We start from the raw sequence: 20,463 nt of genomic DNA, 5'->3' as shown, positions 1-20,463 counted from the left end.
AGTAATGGCACCACAGTGATAGACGAATTTTTACAGATGGGTTACATCAAGTACCGCTACAAGCCTGGCACCCTGTAGCGTGTATTCCGTTGACCCCAAACCACCGCCATTTGCGACTTCATTGGTATCACGCGGAAGCTCATTGGAGAGCACGGTGGAGGTCTGTTACGTTTTCTGGTGAAAGCAGGGTATACCATGGTGCCAGTGATGGTCTTGTGTTGGGTAGAAGAAGGCCACTTGAGGGCCTGCATCCATCCTGCGTGCGTGCTAGAAACACTGGACTTACACCTGGAGCTATATTCTGCGGTATGACTTTGTATGTCAGCAGAAGCACTGTCGTGATTATCCCAAGAACGCTGACAGCAAATCTTCAGGTCAATCTGATGATTTGAGCTGTTGGCTGCCGCGCTTGAACAGCATTCCAGGGGGTGTTTTCCAACAGGATAACGCTCGCCCACATACGTTGCTGTAACCCAATGTACTCTACAGTGTGTTGACGTGTTGCCTTTGCCTGCTCGATCGCCAATCGAACACACATGGGCCAACATCGGATGACAACTCCTGCGTTATCCGCAACCAACATTAACCATCCCTGTATTGACTGACCAAGTGCAAGAGGCATGGAACTCCATCTCACAAACTGACATCCGGCACCTGTACAAAACAAACCATGCCTCTTTGCTTGCTTGCATTCGACATTCTGGCGGTTACACCGCTTGTTAATGTAGCAGCATTTTACGTTTGCAATGGCTTATCTCACGCTTACAGTAACCTGTGATTTTTATCACAAAACCCATTTTGGTTTACGGATTTGCACCAGACGCTTCACGAGACGACGTTGTTGTATGCCAGTGAGACGCATACGCTGGGGGAGGGAGATCTTTCCGCTGGTATCGGCTCTGCACGCTCTCGCGGGAGATTGAACGAAAACATTTCGCCGCAGCCGTGCTGTGCCGATCTGTGTGTCGAGGCCAACAGATTGCCAGGAAGCGTCGTAATTAAATTCTACAATAGCTGTCCGCGCGTTATTGACGCAGACATGTTTGGTGCTGTTCGGCAGTATGCGAAATTACTGCAATTAACAGTCCAAAGTATGTTAATAACATTCCCAGCGTTCCATAAACATGTCGATATAAATGACGTTCGCTCACGGGCTTCATGTTTCGATTTTTGTTCATTTCTTTAAACTCCTCTTGGCGTAGGTAGCTCAAAGCGGGAAATGTTTTTCGCACTAACTATTTTATTTAATATTTACACATGTGTTACGAACAGCAATGAGATGTTGAAAACACAACTTGCATGACGCGACGACACATCAAAAGAAAATTTCCAACTATCTTCTTCACTATTGGCCATTAAATTTGCTACACCACGAAGATGACGTGCTACAGACGCGAAATTTAACCGACAGGACGAAGATGCTGTGATATGCAAATGATTAGCTTTACAGAGCATTGACACAAGCTTGGCGCCACTGGCGACACCTACAATGTGCTGACATGAGAAAAGTTTCCAACCGATTTCTCATACACAAACAGCAGTTGACCGGCGTTGCCTGGTGGAACGTTGTTGTGATGCCTCGTGTAAGGAGGAGAAATGCTTACCATCACGTTTCCGACTTTGATAAAAGTCGGATTGTAACCTATCGCGACTGCGGTTTATCATATCGCGACATTGCTGCTCGTGTTGGTCGAGATTCAATGACTCTTAGCAGAATATGGAATCGGAGGGTTCAGGAGAGTAATACGGAACGCCGTGCTGGATCCCAGCGCGGCCTCATATCACTAGCAGTCGAGATGACAGGCATCTTACCCGCATGGCTGTAACGGATCGTGCTGCCACGTCCCGATCCCTGAGTCAACAGATGGGGACGTTTGCAACAACCATATGCACGAACAGTTCGACGACGTTTGCAGCAGCATGGACTATCAGCTCTGAGACCACGGCTGCGATTACCCTCGACGCTGCATCACATGCAGGAGCGCCTGCGATGGTGTACTCAACGACGGACCTGGGTGCACGAATGGCAAAACGTCAGTTTTCCGGATGAATCCAGGTTCTGTTTACAGCATCATGATGGTTGCATCCGTGTTTGGCGACATCGCGGTGAACGCACATTGGAAGCGTGTATTCGTCATCGCCTTACTGGCGTACCAGCCAGCGTGATGGTACGGGGTGCCATTGGTTACACGTCTCGGTCACCTTTTGTTCGCATTGATGGAACTTTGAACAGTGGACGTTACATTTCAGATGTGTTACGACCCGTGGCTATACCCTTCATTCCACTCTTGCGAAACCCTACATTCCAGCAGGATAATATGCGACCGCATGTTACAGGTCCTGTACGGGCCTTTCTGGATACAGAAAATGTTCGACTGCTGCCCTGGTAAGCACATTCTCCAGATCTCTCACCAACTGAAAACGTCTGGTCAATGGTGGCCGGGTAACTGACTCGTCACAATACGCCAGCCACTACTCTTGGTGAACTGTGGTATCGTGTTGAAGCTGCACGGGTAAACTGTACCTGCACACGCCATCCAAGCTCTGTTTGACTCCTTGCCCAGGCGTATCAAGGCCGCTATTGCGGCCAGAGGTGGTTGTTCTGGGTACTGATTTCTGGGGATTTATGCACTCAAATTGCGTGAAAACATGTCAGTACTAGTATAATATATTTGTCCAATGAATAACTGTTTATCATCTGCATTTCTTCTTGGTGTAGCAATTTTAATGGGCAGTAGTGTATAATGTATTCAAAAAATTTGCTCTCTCGTGTGTTTGGCCAAATTTGGAACACTTTAATAGAAGGACCTATGTGTTATGTATGAAAGATGATCACTCCACAGAGCGGTGCACTTCTGACATCGTGTGACGTTTATGCGACACTCCTACCCACGTTTATTACATTTTTTTATGTTTTAATGCATAGTAAAGGAAGATTTTGTTGCGGGAGGGTAGCGAGTAGGTAGGATCAAATTCAGATTCACCTAACGACGCCCCGGATGGTCACGTCACACAGCTGAGAACAGCAGGTCGCAGTACGAGCATGATCTCTATAGTAGTGGACAGCGAAAGAGAAAGAAAGAAAGAGAGAGAGAAAGAGCGGCAAGAAGCGAATCTTTTATTATTTATTATTACAGTTTAAATATTAATATAGAGCTCCAACCGTGCTGATGATGTTACTTGCACTGAGAATTTGTTAGTTATAATTTCAATGTCATTCAGTTCGTAATAAATGCTAATTACAAATTTTAGTTCCTGTCAGTGCTTATTAATGGAAAGAGTGGACCAATCAAAAGTGCCTCCTGAGAGGGCAGGCTCCAAACTGCTAAGATCGTTCACTAGGCAGTGTGCGATCTGTTATCGACGTGGCAACACGTGAACTAGTGTGTTAGGTGCAAGCAACAAAGGCGGAATTAATTCTTAAATTTGCCACGCAAAACGAATTGGCGCGATCGCATGTTGATTCTAAGATTGTGTAAATCAATTTTGCCACTTCTGCTGTGCCTGCAAAACTAATGATTAATCACCGTGAATCTTGCTATGAATACTAACGATAGACTGGCTCTAGAAATTGCTTTGATTGATGAAATAAAACAAAATTAGTTGGCATCTCAACAGTTTACTGTTCTTATATGCTGAGCATTGAAACGTATGTACTGGTCACCTTATTATGCACTGTTTATTGCACAACAGTTAGAGCTCGCGACCGATGGAGAAAAAAACCAGCTGGGGCAAAATCTACGAGACGCGAGGTAAGCAAGTTGGCTATAATTCAGTGACGAGGAATAAGGAGCAGACGTATTAGACTTTCATCTATAAATTACACTTAGCATTACTATGTGCCCCAGTGTAAATATTGTGGCAGACAATAATTCGAACATTCATTCCCCTGTCTGCTGTGATTGTGTTACAATTGGCCAAATTGCAGCCTGCTTCACAATGCGACAGCGAAAACACAGCGCAAATAATTCGAACAGGAGCGACGGATACCCGATTTCGTCAGCATGACATAAATATCGCTATCAGAGATGCAACTGAAACATTTAAACGAATGTCATATACGCAGGTAGCAAAATGGCAAAATACCTGTACACACCCGATGCTGACGTACCCGAAAGCACAAGATAATAGACCGAATAAAGCGAATAGAGTCTTCAGCATTCCGACGCCTATTTACAATTGCTTTCTCACGCAATCCAACATCACTTCATTAACTTCTACTCGGTGAACAATACTTTGGGAGAAATTAGCTAATTGCTAAATTATGAAATAAAGTATTTATTTTAAAATAAAACAATAGCCTATTCATAAACTGACTTCTTTCTTGAAAATCGTGATATCTGTCGCGAATTATTTCTCTTTACGTTCGTTCAGCTTTCCGGGTGCAACATCCTGCTGCCTCAAACATTACGTACATGTTTTCAAGTTGACGTAATGAATAATGCCAGTAAGCAGTGGTTAGCACCATAGATGCGGCCCATATAAACAAGAGCCTCACACGCTTTTCTCATTCATGGCGTCGAGCCGCCTGAAATGCTCATGCCAGACTCAGCTTAGAATTTTCTCCTGTCTGTGAAACTTTAAGCCTAAATTTATTAAAAGTGTTTAAATTCCGTCTGTGCTATTGCCAGAAAATGCGTATTTATATCATCACCCACGCTTCGTTTTACTGATTGAAACATCGTCAGTGGTCAGGAACAAAACATATTTACGATTTCAGTTTTCTTTCTAGAACTGAAAACAGATCGTTATAAAAGATATCGAGGTTTCAGTTTTTACTTACAGCAATTTATATCCGATTTGCTCTAACATCAGGAAGAGCCGTCTGCTTACACACTACACTCGTATTTTTTGGCTACTCTCACGTTTCATTGCAGCACTACAGTACATGTTTTTAGATGTGAAATACGGCACATTGTAACATCACAATAAGTGTTCGATTGGATCTCCTGGCTAAACGTATCTCTGTGCGTTTGTGTGTGTGTGTAGTGTTGCCGATTTAACGGCTCATTTTGGTTTCCACTTCACCTAACAATTTTCTCTTCGTCCGTGGTTTGTCGTATATGTCTTGCGCCCTTTTAGTTACTTGTTTACTTCAGACACGTTTAGCCAGGAGTTTGCAAGCAAACAGTTAGAGTGCTAACCTGTCGCATTTCAAAGAAGGAAATTTATAGCGCCTCAAAACAGCGTGAGATTAAGACAAAAACATCAATGCCGAACGAAAGAATTACCTCACAAATGTGCAAGTAGATGAAGCTACAAGATGTAAGCGGAATTCGGACATGAAATGCCGAAAGTAAAAAACATCGTACCGTAATATCTTTTGCAATGACCTTTTTTAGATCTAGAAAGCAGACCAAACCTGTAAATATGTTTTATTGCATTCCACTGAAGAAGTTTTACACTCCTGGAAATTGAAATAAGAACACCGTGAATTCATTGTCCCAGGAAGGGGAAACTTTATTGACACATTCCTGGGGTCAGATACATCACATGATCACACTGACAGAACCACAGGCACATAGACACAGGCAACAGAGCATGCACAATGTCGGCACTAGTACAGTGTATATCCACCTTTCGCAGCAATGCAGGCGGCTATTCTCCCATGGAGACGATCGTAGAGATGCTGGATGTAGTCCTGTGGAACGGCTTGCCATGCCATTTCCACCTGGCGCCTCAGTTGGACCAGCGTTCGTGCTGGACGTGCAGACCGCGTGAGACGACGATTCATCCAGTCCCAAACATGCTCAATGGGGGACAGATCCCGAGATCTTGCTGGCCAGGGTAGTTGACTTACACCTTCTAGAGAACGTTGGGTGGCACGGGATACATGCAGACGTGCATTGTCCTGTTGGAACAGCAAGTTCCCTTGCCGGTCTAGGAATGGTAGAACGATGGGTTCTATGACGGTTTGGATGTACCGTGCACTATTCAGTGTCCCCTCGACGATCACCAGAGGTGTACGGCCAGTGTAGGAGATCGCTCCCCACACCATGATGCCGGGTGTTGGCCCTGTGTGCCTCGGTCGTATGCAGTCCTGATTGTGGCGCTCACCTGCACGGCGCCAAACACGCATACGACCATCATTGGCACCAAGGCAGAAGCGACTCTCATCGCTGAAGACGACACGTCTCCATTCGTCCCTCCATTCACACCTGTCGCGACACCACTGGAGGCGGGCTGCACGATGTTGGGGCGTGAGCGGAAGACGGCCTAACGGTGTGCGGGACCGTAGCCCAGCTTGATGGAGACGGTTGCGAATGGTCCTCGCCGATACCCCAGGAGCAACAGTGTCCCTAATTTGCTGGGAAGTGGCGGTGCGGTCCCCTACGGCACTGCGTAGGATCCTACGGTCTTGGCGTGCATCCGTGCGTCGCTGCGGTCCGGTCCCAGGTCGACGGGCACGTGCACCTTCCGCCGACCACTGGCGACAACATCGATGTACTGTGGAGACCTCACGCCCCACGTGTTGAGCAATTCGGCCGTACGTTCACCCGGCCTCCCGCATGCCCACTATACGCCCTCGCTCAAAGTCCGTCAACTGCACATACGGTTCACGTCCACGCTGTCGCGGCATGCTACCAGTGTTAAAGACTGCGATGGAGCTCCGTATGCCACGGCAAACTGGCTGACACTGACGGCGGCGGTGCACAAATGCTGCGCAGCTAGCGCCATTCGACGGTCAACACCGCGGTTCCTGGTGTGTCCGCTGTGCCTTCGGTGTGATCATTGCTTGTACAGCCCTCTCGCAGTGTCCGGAGCAAGTATGGTGAGTCTGACACACCGGTGTCAATGTATTCTTTTTTCCATTTCCAGGAGTGTATATGAGTGAGAAGAACCCTGTATGCTGATTTAAATGTGCTGCTTCTGATAGTTGGACAGACGGAATTTAATATCTTTTCTAAGTTAAAGCAATTACGGACAGTAAAGTCTAAATTTTTTAGACACTTTGTACCCCTGATGTCACGTCAACTGGCTGTCCCCATAGCTGCTTAATCATCCACTGTCACCAAGCAATAGCAGGATCAGCAAAAACAGCTGCAGAGAGAGCATAAAAATCTTTCTTTTCTTTTTATTTCACGGACTTTTCGGAAATCTTTTAATTTTTTCGCAGAAGATGTCAACGGTATCCTTCATGTACACAGAAGGAAATCACAAGCCGTTTGTTGCTAACGGAACTTATATTTTTAGCTGAAATTCTATGAGAACAGAATAAGACAAACGAAAATTTGACCACCTTCCTGGAAGTCACGCTACCCTCTCAACAGTATTCACTCAGTGCACTGTATGTTTGTTATTGGCACTAGATTACAAGAGGCATTGTTTCGCTCCAGCTTATAAATAAAACACAGATTGCAGCGCGAAAAATATGGAGCTTGATGCTTATTGTAAAGAACACAGAGTAAATTTCGATCCCTACGTGAACGTGACGAAGGTTACTCAATCAGGGGCATGTCGGAAGCCAGGTCACAGCCATATTTAAACTCGAACAAAGCTCTTCTTTTTAATGAACTCTTTGCTGGACGTCAATCGTATACAGAACAGTGGAAGTGCCTTTGTGTTGTCAGAACAGTATTGCAACACTTCCAATCGCCGCCCCTGCCCCTCTCTCTCTCTCCACCATCTCGCTCTCTCTCTCTGTCTCTCTCTCTCTCTCTCTCTCTCTCTCTCTCTCTCTTTCTCTCTCGTTCATTTTCTAGTACCTCATACCACTTCGCCAGTCCTTCACAGCACATTTGAACGTGTCTATTTATTTGCGTGTGTAGGTTTTTTGTATGTGTCTGTATGTTTGTGTCTGCGAGTGGGCGATCTGTATGACAGAGAGAGAGAGAGAGAGAAAGAGAGAGATAGAGAGAAGGGGTGAGAGAGGCAGAGAGAGAGGGGGAGGGAGAGGGAATTCGAGCACGTGTATGCGTTTCGGACTCGCCGCTATGTAAGCCACTTTGTTGCCTTTGCTGCTTTGATATCAAAAGCAGCGGCACGTCAGCTAACTTCGGAAATAATGGTAGGTTGACATGCAGGCCTAAGCGTTTCCAGCGAACATTGTTCTCGTATGTCACAAAGAACACATAACGCACTGTCATCAACAGCTGGTGCACCCTTTGCGATCTCTAGCGTACTTGCCTTAATGAAAACGCTTGTATCTGATATCCTCACTGCCTTTAATAACACTTCTACGGACTACGAATATATGTAGGCAGGCGAAACTGGAGGGTTGCTCCACTAACTGACGAAGAAAAAGTGAAGAAACTGGATACCAGCTTACACACCGAAATATTCGAACACATAATTCGGAACCTGTTGATGGAATGTCTACGAATGCGGACATGTGTAGTTCAGTTGTAGCCGACCGACGTAGACACAGATAGATATTGGCTTTATTTGTGTACGTCGTAATGTTGGGATCAGCAGCGATGACGGCGTAGCCTGTGCGATACAGAACACTTTGTGTAGAGAAGTTAATCAAACTAGACTTCGTCGTTGCTGTTTTGAGTATTAGAGTCTGCAGCTTGTTGTCTGGTGGTTAGCGTTGCTATCTCTTGATCACGCGGTCCCGGGTTCGATTCCCGGACGGGTTGGGGATTTTCCCTGCCAGGGACTGGGTGTTTGTGTTGTCCTTATCATTCCATCGTCATTCATGAAAGTGGCTAGATTGAACTGCGTGCAGAATGGGAATGTTTACGGCGCTGATGACCATGTAGTTGAGTGGCCCACAAACCAAACATCATCATCATAACATATTAGTAACAGATCGGTCAGATGCACACACAAAAATTGTGTGAAGATATCAAGCATATGTGGGTTAAATAGATACAAGAGAAGCTGACGCGCTGTACTCGTATTTACGTGCCCTGACGTTATGGATGTGTCCCAAAAGTGTCATACTAAATTCACTTGTGCTGTAAATTTTGTGTCGCATGAGCTTAAAATAGTTCAGTGTTTACGACCTCGTATTTCTTCTTAGAAACATACAGAGAATTAAAGAAGTTACAAATCTATTGTATAGATGGTTTTAGTATTTTTTTCTTGGTTGATTACAATGTTTTAAACACTTTTATACAAAGGAATGTGGGGTGATGAGTACGCTATTAATTCGATCACACGTTTCGAAAATGATAGGAATAACACGACTATAGCTAATGTGGAGCATGCACATGATTCTACAAAAATACAATATCCCGGAGCTTCATCTTTGGGGCTTTTAACAGTGTTAAATGGTGTACTTGTGGTACATCAGAATATAAACACATCATGCGTATTTTTCCTTGTAGATTTGAATTGTCGTTTCACAGGATGATTTCGCGGCAATTTGATTTTTGTAATTTTTTTATGCTTACCGCATGAGAAGTTCAGAACTGAAATATGACTCTCATATAGCAGTTCGGTGCAACTGTATAAAAACCTCGAGAAAATTGACTTTGATGTTTTCCAAGCGTCTTTAGTACATTGTTTCTACGGGCAGCATGGTTCTGTGGTGGAGTGTTCGCGTACTGTGTGACCGGCCTGCGTTCTGTTCCGAGTCGATGCAGATTTTTAAACAAAGGTTATGTTCTACGAGCCTTTCCGTGAAGCGTAGAACGCCTGAAAGATGGAAAAAAGTCAGTATCGTTCAAGACTGCTAATCGCGGGATCACTGGTTCGAGTGTTGGAGTCTTGTTTCAGTCATTATTGCTTTCGGTTTTTTTTTTTCGTTCAGTTCGAATACCTACGCCATTTAAACGTAATATTCTTCAAGCATATGCTAGTTAATAGTTATCTAATTGTCATTTTTATGAAAGATGCACATCTCCTTACTTCTAACTGCATATCGATTTATAAAAGGTTTTTAATAAAGGACGTTCAAATTAGAAAAACAAGGCTTCGAATTAAAGTTTTCATTTACGTGTATTTTACTCTTCGCGGAAATGCTTATAGAACATGCACCTTTGTATCTAAAAATTTACCACGGACCGGAATTGAACACTGCACTCCCACGACAGAGTAAAGCCATTTGCTTTACTTAAGGGTGTTCAAGTCGTCCGGAAAACTTCAGGGTCAATTTTTCTGAGAATTTTTGAGAGATGTATCGAACTGCTTTGCCATGTGGTCTGCTTGTCAGAACTTATGTGTAAATGGCCACATATACGACTTCGAATTGCACTATCTCAGAGAAGTCTAACAAAGCACTGCGTGTTTCGAGAGTAGCGCGATGGAATACCAGTTGCGTTTTTATTCGATTTTTTCACTTTTCTTTTAAGTAGGGACACTACAGTCGTCAACATACATATACTCTAACCTATATAACACGAAAAATGATCCACAAACAGCCTACGACGTCTGCTCAGATTGTCTCCTAAATCGTTTATATAGATTAGGAACAGCAGACGGTCTATAACACCACCTTGGGAAACGCTAGAAATAACTCCTCTTTTGCTCGGTGAGTTACCGTTAGCTACTACGAGCTGTGACCTCTCTGGCAGGAAAACACGAATCCAGTGACATAACTGAAACGATATTCCATAAGCACGCAATTTTACTACAAGCCACTTCTCGGTACAGTGTCAGAGACCTTCTGGAAATCTATAAATACAGAATCAATTTGAAATCCCTTGTCAATAGAATTCAACACTTCGTGTGAGTAAAGAGAACTATAACAAGTTTGTTTGTGTGACTATCCTGCTGAGCAAGCATATAAATACTTGATTTGTAAATAAAACTGCCTTTTCCTGCTGCTAGTTACTTTATTTATCCCATACGCGTTTCGCCTTCTCCTGCTGTAAGGCATCATCAGTGGGATATATAACGATACAGTTTTTTTTAGTTTTAGATTATTAAACAGATCACTTCGCGATTTTTTTGTAAAAAAGCAATTACTTAGCGATTTGCTGATGTGCGTTTCGTCACATCTGGTCTAGAGGTCGCACTACCACTTTTATCACTGCCATACGATCACATCATTGTGTTCTCGCCTTCCACACACTGTTCACAATGTTTCTCACTCTTTTTTGTGGTGGACTATGGTCCTTTTGTCACTCGATACAACTATTTCGTCGTACACTGTTTTTCGCAACGTAAATATTGCGACTCCATTACGTGTTTCATCTTCTTTGGTATGTTTACCTATTTTTCGCCAACCTAACGATGTGAGAGACTAACTTCTATTTATGATGCTTATACCGTGTGTACGTATGAGTGAGAGAGAGAGAGATGGGGTAGAGCCGACGACTTTTTTCTTTTTTTTTGGGGGGGGGGGGGGGAGTTGGGAGGGGGGGGGGGTTGAGGCGGGTGTACTAGCTGTTAGCGAGTGGTTGAAAACTTATTTGACTTTTCGTTTTGATATTATGTAGAGGGGTTCATGGATGAGTGAGTGTAAAGATGTTGGGTCTCATTGTTACTATATTGGACAATACTTTTAGCGAACATTATTCAACAGGATTTTCGCCTCTGCTTTGGTTTTCTGTATGTGGAAATTTTCTTGCATGGTTAGGAGGTGTTTTTTTATTGTTGATTCTAATTACAAACCCGGCATTATCAGCGTATTTACTTTGCCAGTTTCTAATAGAAACGAAACTTTGTACGTACTGCTGCAGTAGACTTTTGTGTGAGATAATCCCAGACTTTCTATACGGTGGGTGCAGCTGCTTCGCTTGATTGCAAAGTGAATTCGTAAAAGTCACTACGGCAACGCCCCTTGACAGCTCTAGAGACATCTACTGTTTTCGCCTGCGGCAGTATGCGCTTCGCAAGTGTCAGGAATTTCCTAAAGCTGACTGTACTGTACGACTGTCTTCGTAGTAAAGAATAAATGTATAAAAACTTAATGGATTACTCGGCCTTTTTTCACGCATCAGAGGGTTTCTGAGGCTGTAGCTCTTGAACTACACTATGTGATAAAAAGTATCCGGACACCCACAAAAACATATGTTTTTTCATATTAGGTGCATTATGCTGCCACCTTTAGCAGGTACTCCACATCAGCGACCTCAGTAGTCAGACATCATGAGAGAGCAGAATGGAGCGTTCTGCGGAATTCACGGACTTCGAACGTGATCAGGTGATTGTGTTTCACCTGTGTCACACGTCTGTACGCGATATTTCCACACTCCTAAACATCCCTAGGTCCGCTGTTTCCGATATGATAGTGGAGTAGAAACGTGAAGGGACACGTACATCACAAAAGCGTACTGGCCGACCTCGTCTGTTGACTGACTGAGACCGCCGAAAGTAGAAGAGGGTCGTAATGTGTAATAGGCCATCACACAAGAATTCCAAACTGCATCAGGATCCAGTGCAAGTACTATGACAGTTAGGCGGGAGGTGAGAAAATACACAATGTGGTGACCCGATGGCAGGGTGTGGGTATGGCTGATGCCCGGTGAACGTTATCTACCAGCGTGTGTAATGCCAACAGTAAAATTCGGAGGCGGTGGTGTTACGGTGTGGTCGAGTTTTTCATGGACGAGGTTTGCACCCCTTGTTGTATTGCGTGGTACTATCACAGCACAGGCATACATCGATGTTTTAAGCGCCTTCTATCTTCTCACTGTTGAAGAGCAATTCGGGGATGGCGATTACATCGTTTAACACGATCGAACACCTGTTCATAATGCGCGGCCTGTGGCGGAGTGGTTACACGACAGTAACATCTCTGTAATGGACGGACCTGCACAGGGTCCTGCTCTGAATCCTATATAGAACACCTTTGGGATGTTTTGGAACGCCGACTTCGTGGCAGGTCTCACCGACTGACATCGATATCTCTCCTCAGTGCAGCACTCCGTGAAGAATGCGCTACAATTCCCCAAGAAACCTTCCAGGACCTGATTGAATGTATGCCTGCGAGAGTGGAAGCTGTCATCAAGGCTAAGAGTGGGCTAATACCATACTGAAATCCAGCATTACCGATGGAGGGCGCCACGATCTTGTAAGTCATGTTTAGTCAGGTGTCCGGATACTTATGATCACCTAGTGTATGATTCGTACAATTAAGTATTTGTGTAGGTGTATTCAGTGGCATATGTGAGTACTGTCTGCGAAATATGTTGCGAGTAGAATTAGCACCAAAGAGGTAATAAATTTAAACTTAATGTATGATGCGGTAGTTTTCCACTTATCTCAGTATTTATGACGTCATGCCTTCTGATCTAAGCATCATACAATGATGAAATTTGTAGGCACATTTAGCGGGATACCTGGATATTGTCTATAAAATGTGGTGAGAATAAGAAGAGAGTTGGTAGCATGAAAGCAATAAATTTAAATCGTCACTGAAGTTTTTCATGCGTTAATGTGATTATGACGTCATATCTCCTGAACTGTCTGCGGTACGATGACAAAATTTTGTAGATGCATTTAGTGGCATATTTGGATATTGTCTGCGAAATTTTTTACGAAAAGAACTTCTAGCACAGAAGTAATCAATTTCAGCGTCATGAATGATGCGATAGTTTTTCATGCAACTCATTGTTTATGACCTTCTATTTCCTGAACTGTTATAGGTAAGTCGTTCTTAGCCACCCTCTCTCACAGTGACTGTTCTCTGACAATAAGGGATATGTGTACCAAGTGTGGTTGAAATCAGTCCAGTGGTTTAGGAGGTGATATGGAACATACATACACACATCCATTTTTACAATTCGCACGGATTATGTAATACTGTTTTGCTGGTGGTAAACCTTTCGGGGTAAAAGGCCGTGGTCCACTAAACACATCTGTACATCTGTTCCTGAAGTTTCGTCCAGAACTGCGCTGTACATCTTCCCCTCGTTTCAGCCTTGCCGACTGAGAGGAATATATGTGCTGTAGAACATGGGCGTGGCCAGAGTCACACCTGATAAGCAGAGATGATCCTTGTCTAAGATAATATTTAACTATGCACTGTCGTCATGCCAAAGGTAAAAAGCTGTTTAGCAATTCTGTAGAGCTACTGTCCCCATGTCGCTACGTTTTGTGGTCTCTTCTTTCCAGTTACAATATATATTTCATTGGCTTATCTAGATAGCCGTGGATAATAGTTAGTCGTCGTACATAAAATTTTTGTTCTGGAAAACTTCACTCCCTGACTTTCTGGTTGAGGAGCATGCTCTGTTACAGCCGATTTGACTGTATCGCGTAGTCGGCAAAGACTTTTGTGCTCCTGTAGCCGTGTGTTCATGCTTCTCTTAGTTTTCCCAATAATAACAGAGGAGGGCGTTTGTCCTTCACAGATCGGCAGTGCTTGGCATACTTTCTCTGTTGGTCTAAAAACCGGTTTAATGTCATGTTTCTGTAAAATCTTTGCGATCGCATCCGTTCCTTTCTAATAAGAGGGAGGGAATCTGAATTCTTGCATCTTTATTTTTCATGCTTGTCCTTCGGTCGTATAATTCTGGTTACTTGTTTCCACCGAGTTATCCTGCTTTAATGTTTTATTTCGCCGTCCAGGTCTTCCGGCATGCAAATTCTTTTGGTTCTGTCGGCTAGACTTTTAATGACAGCTCTCTTTTGTTGTGGCTGGTGATTACAGTTTTCATGTAAGTGTCTATCACTGTGTGCTGCTTTCCGTAAAACCTTATCTTACAAACTTACATCGGTCTGTCTCATAACTAAAGCATCGACGAAAGGTGTTTTGTTGTCATTTTCTATTTCCATGGTGAGGTTCTTGGATCACGCTCTTATAGGCCAATAGGTTTACCACCATCGATGTCATCCGGCCGTGAAAGCCTTCATTATGTCATATCATAGGTTGTTTAGAGTGAAGAATGTCCCCCTACAAAGTTCAGAAGAAATGATAATTTTGGAAAACGCTTAGATGTCCAGTACTACCCGACATTCCCGTACTGGTACGTGTTTCCCCCTCCGTAGCAAGTGGCTGCTTTGGCCAGCCTGTCTCTATTTCATTTCCATTAAAATTATTGTAGCCTACTTGCGAGCTTTTATATGAGGTCCATGTTGTCGTACGCCACTGGACCTTTGTTTTGTGTAATGCAGAGGTGATCTTGCATCGAAGAGGATGACTGTCTGACCATCGAAATGTTGCCCGCCAGTTCGTGCTACTAACACGATGCAACCCTCGCTTGTTGTCCGTACTGCAGTCACTTGACGGCCTCTGCTTGCTGTGTGTTGCAGGCTGGACCCTCCGGTGACCGGGGAGCCCGCGGCCTGCGTCATGGACTCCAAGAAGGTGAGTGAGTCGCACTGCAGCTGCTGTTCCTCCAGCGCGTTACAGCGGCCGCTTCTGCCGCCCACACAGTCTGGCCAGCGGAGGACCCTTTTCGCAGTAGTCGCCGGGACAGCGACCTGTCCGGAATCTCTCTACGTACCTGCAATTTGACAAAGCCACTGGAGATATCAGTGACGCAAACATCGACCATAACACATTTGTGAAGCTGTGACAATGTCATGCATAGAAGTGGTATTGGAAGATGACAAGGACAGGTTAAAGACAGCTTCAAAATAAAGCCCGTTTCTTCTGTTAGCGCATTACGACAGCAGCAGAAGGTGATCCTTGCAACAACGTTTTCTTTTTAAGTCATCACTCTTATGAGTGGTTTGATGCGTCCCGTCACGAATTTTTCTCTTGTACCAACCCCTTCATCTCAGAGTAGCTCTTGCATCCTCTGTCGTCAATCTTTGTCTTTCCCTCGAGTGTTTACTCTTTACAACTCCCTCTAATGTCGAGGCATTTGTTTTCTGACGCCTCAGCACGTCTCCTGTCATCCCGTCCCTTCTTTATGTCAGTGTTTTCCTTAACGTTGCTTTCTTCGGCAACCTCGGCACTCCTTACAATCCACCAAATTTTCACATTCTCTCTATCGCATCAAAACTCAAACGCTCCGATCCTCGTCGTTTATAGTTTTCCTTCAGTCCATAATTCACTTCCATGCAATGTTGCGCTCCAAACGTGCATTCTGTGGAATTTCTTCCTGAAATTAACGCAGGTTTTTGATAGTACTAGACTTCTCTTGTCCAGGAATGCCCTCCTTGCTTGTGTCCTCTATGCCTCTGCTAGTGTCCTTTTTATGCTCACCTTCCTTCTAAGCCAGCAGAATTTCTTCAGGTTTGGTCGTACGTCCATCACTCACCTCGTGTCTACTACTCCTTATTACATTTATATTTGTTCGGTTCACTTTGACAGAGCATTGAAAGACCTAAGTCGAAACAAGGTCCCGGGAGTAGAAAACATTCCATTAGAACTACTGACGGCCTTGGGAGAGCCAGTCATGACAAAACTCTACCAGCTGGTGATTAAGGTGTGTGAGACAGGCGAAATACCCTCAGACTTCAAGAATAATATAATTATTCCAATCCCAAAGAAAGCAGGTGTTGACAGATGTGAAAACTACCGAACTACTAGTTTAATAAGTCGCGGCTGCAAAATACTAACACGAATTCTTTACAAACGAATGGAAAAAGTGGTAAAGCCGACCTCGGGGAAGATTAGCTTGCATTCCGTAGAAATGTTGGGACACGTGGGGCAATACTGACCCTACGACTTATCTTAGAAGAAAGATTAAGGAAAAGCAAACCTACCAACGTTTCTAGCATTTGTAGACTTAGAGAAAGCTTTTGACAATGTTGACTGGAATATTCTCTTTCAAATTCGGAAGGTGGCAGGGGTTTAATACAGGGAGCGAAAGGCTATTTACAATTTGTATAGAAACCAAATGGCAGTTATAAGCGTTGAGGGGCATGAAAGGGAAGCAGTGGTTGGGAAGGGAGAGAGACAGGGTTATAGCCTCTCCTCGATGTTATTCAATCTCTATATTGAGCAAGCAGTGAAGGAAACAAAAGAAAATTTTGAATAGGTATTAAAATCCATAGAGAAGAAATAAAAACATTGAGGTTCGCCGATGACATTGTAATTCTGTCAGAGACAGCAAAGGACTTGGAAGAGCAGTTGAACGGAATGGATAGTGTCTTGAAAGGAGGATATAAGATGAACATCAACAAAAGCAAAACGAGGATGATGGAATGTAGTCGAATGCTGAGGGTCTTAGATTAGGAAATGAGACACTTAAAGTAGTAAAGGAGTTTTGCTATTTGGGGAGCAAAATAACTGATGATGGTCGGAGTAGAGAGGATATAAAATGTAGACTAGCAATGACAAGGAAAGCGTTTCTGAAGAAGAGAAAGCTGTTGATATTGAGTGTAGATTTAAGTGTCAGGAAGTTGTTTCTGAAAGTATTTGTATGGTGTGTAGCCATGTATGGAAGTGAAACGTGGACGATAAACAGTGTAGATAAGAAGAGAATAGAAACTTTTGAAATGTGGTGCTACAGAAGAATGCTGAAGATTGGATGGGTAGATCAAATAACAAATGAGGAGGTATGGAATAGAATTAGGAGAACAGGAATTTCTGGCACAACTTGACTAGAAGAAGGGATCGGTTGATAGGACATGTTCTGAGGCATCAAGGGACCACCAATTTAGTATTGGAGGGCAGCGTGGAGAGTAAAAATCGTAGAGGGAGACCGAGAGATGAATATACTAAACAGATTCAGAAGGATATAAGTTGCATTAGGTACTGGGAGATGAAGAAGCTTGCACAGGATAGAGTAGCATGGAGAGCTGCGTCAAACCAGTCTCTGGACTGAAGACCAAAACAACAACTACAGCGGACCTACCACACATCCCTGGGGCACTGCAGATGAGACCCTCCCTGTCAAACCTTGTTTTTTCATACATTGGACTGTTTGCTTCACTCAACACGTCCTGTATTTCTCTTTCACTTTCATTGAGGATAGCAATTTCATCAGCCAATCTTATCATTGCTATCCTTTCATACTGAACTTTAATCCTTTTCTTGGCGATTCGTTTTATCTCCGTTGTTGTTTCTTGTAAGTACCCATGTCATGAAACATAATGCATCGTGTTCATGTAAAGTAAATGGCTCTGAGCACTATGGGAGTTAACAGCTGAGGTTCATGTAAAGTAACATGATACATGATGCCGTGTCATATAATATGACTCATGCCATCACGTCGTTCAACATAGCATTTGTCATGTCGTGCAGTATGACGCAACGTTTCATTAATGTTTAGGATGCATACATCCCCACTCTGGATTAGTCCTATTATAGATGCACCCCTCAACCTCAGATACTTCCTATTGCAGATCCATCCCACTCTCTAGAAGAACATCAATTTCTGTCTCCTTGTTCTTACATCCCCCGTCAAATATGTAACAGAGATTGTGTTTGGGAAATGAATGATCCCCAAGAGAAAACAATCAATTTCCCTCCCCTACCCCGTCTACTTGAAATCAAAGAATACTTTTAGCGTACGCAGGAAGAAAACCACCCCCAGAAATTTTTATCACCTCAAGAAAAACTTTTTAAGCTATTACGCGTATGCTCTTCAGCCGTGTGATGTTAATACATTGCCGGCCGCGGTGGTCTCGCGGTTCTAGGCGCTCAGTCCGGAACCGCGCGACTGCTACGGTCGCAGGTTCGAATCCTGCCTCGGGCATGGATGTGTGTGATGTCCTTAGGTTAGTTAGGTTTAAATAGTTCTAAGTTCTAGGGGACTGATGACCATAGATGTTAAGTCCCATAGTGCTCAGAGCCATTCGAACCTTTTTTTTTTTTTTTTTTTTTTTGTAAATACATTGTTTACTGTCGCTAGCGAATCTTCTGAGCTCACTGCGCTAGGAAAGTAGGGTTAACTCATAAAACAGCGCGAATATGTCAAGATGATCTGATTTAAATGTCTTTTAAAGTGCCAGATAAGTTGAGAAGCTAACTCTGCCCAGAACATATTCACATATTTTGTGATATGAGTGTTTTTCATCCTGGTTCCCAACTCTTACTCTACCATAATTTTGACATTAGACCGCCATAGCCATGGCAACCAATGTAGATTTTTGTTGATTTGAGCGACATCTGATCCGAGTATTGTTCCAAACTTTGAAAAATTGTCGAATGATGCTGTAAATGAAATGTTGCGTCTGAAACAAAACAAGAATGAAGATGGCTATGTAATAAATTATGCAGTACCTGAATGCTGGACGATTCGCGTAGCAAATAATAAACTACTGAACAGCAGACATATTATTATTATCTCTTATCTAAAAATTTTTGTCATTGTCTACTTAACGTATGCAGTAATAAAAACTGAAGATTAAGTAACAGCCGCTAGAAAAAAAGCTCACATGAATAATTTTGACACACAACCAATCCTAATTAAGTATGAGTATGATTGGCTGAAATAATCTGAAAAACTGCGAAACACGAGCGCTGCGCCTGTGTTGTTGTGCTTAGCGGGGCGCGCTGTAGTGGGAAAGTTGTGCACGCGCTGACTACGCGGAACTATGTACACAACACACATATTCCTACTTTAAATAGGAACCGAGCACCAAGAACCCCCCCCCCCCTCTTCCCACCACCTCCACCCTCACACCTTACAGTCAAATCACGATCCTTTGCGCGGACTTTACGATAGTCCTTCATTTCTTTATAGCTTACTCCAGTTTTTGTCAGAAGATCGAACACAGTGGACCATTTCAATTTTTAAGATAACCCATAATGGCTTAGGAAGCATAGAATAAATACTATGAAATATTAACTGTGTATTTCAGTTTGTTAATATGTCTATGTTCCTCTAATTGCTGACTCAGTATTGCACAACTGTAGATGTACACAGATTTCCTCCGCTCCCAGCATCCTCCACGCGCAGTACCATGTCACAGTGCACGTTGCAATGATCCCAATTGGAGGGAAAGGAAGTATGGAAGTATACGATACTGGGGATAAATTAAGATTTTTCAGTAAATTGAACTCAATTTAGTTAAATTTCATATGGGTGCAATTACGACGCAGTAGTTTTCAATGCCAGTAATATATAATATTTCGATCCGAAAGAGATTGCAAAAGCAAGGTACATTTATGTAAACTGTTTTAACACGAATATTTCATTATGAACTGCTATGTTTTGCTCTCATAGGCTTATTCAAAGTGTCAACATATGCGACTACGAAATTGCTCGTTATAAAATTTAGCCAGGGAAACCTGATTATTCACTACACTTAGTATGAAAACCAAATAAGATTAATAATCTTTTGTACTGTATGCTCACATAATTTACAGATTAGCTCTTTTTAACCCCAATATTCTGCAAATGAGAAAGGTTATATTCAACACTTTGTAATCCAGCTGTTTCACTTCGTTGACACTTGTAATTATTTATAAAATCCACCATTTATATTTTTAATCTGAACACCTGAGCGCCAGAATTATTCGTAACAATTTCATGTAAATGATTCATTTAACAACAATTTAATGGACTCTAAAAAAAAGAGATAATTTGTTGATGTTTTTGGAAGGTTATAAATGCGAGCACTGTCAAAGACCGGCAGGCAGTTGGCTCAGTGTAATTATGAAAGTCACGTCGGTGAGTGTTTTTAATGCCGGCTAATTCCATTGTATGTAAACATGTGTTGATCGCAGAACCAAAGAGGTTGATGCACAAGATGTAACTGTTTTGTCAGAGACGCCATGTAAAC

General features: G+C 43.2%; 1 long non-coding RNA gene across 1 annotated transcript in view; it reads left to right on the top strand.

The window, feature by feature from the left end:
* Nucleotides 1–20,463, top strand: part of LOC126281315 (uncharacterized) — a 761,290-nt gene that overhangs the window by 519,567 nt on the left and 221,260 nt on the right. The window contains exon 3 of the long non-coding RNA XR_007551248.1: nt 15,091–15,145. This is a non-coding gene — a long non-coding RNA (uncharacterized LOC126281315). The remainder of the gene's footprint in view (nt 1–15,090; nt 15,146–20,463) is intronic.

Source organism: Schistocerca gregaria, chromosome 7 (genome assembly GCF_023897955.1).
Source record: "Schistocerca gregaria isolate iqSchGreg1 chromosome 7, iqSchGreg1.2, whole genome shotgun sequence".
NCBI lineage: Eukaryota > Metazoa > Arthropoda > Insecta > Orthoptera > Acrididae > Schistocerca > Schistocerca gregaria.
This window is presented reverse-complemented; position numbering and strand designations above follow the sequence as displayed.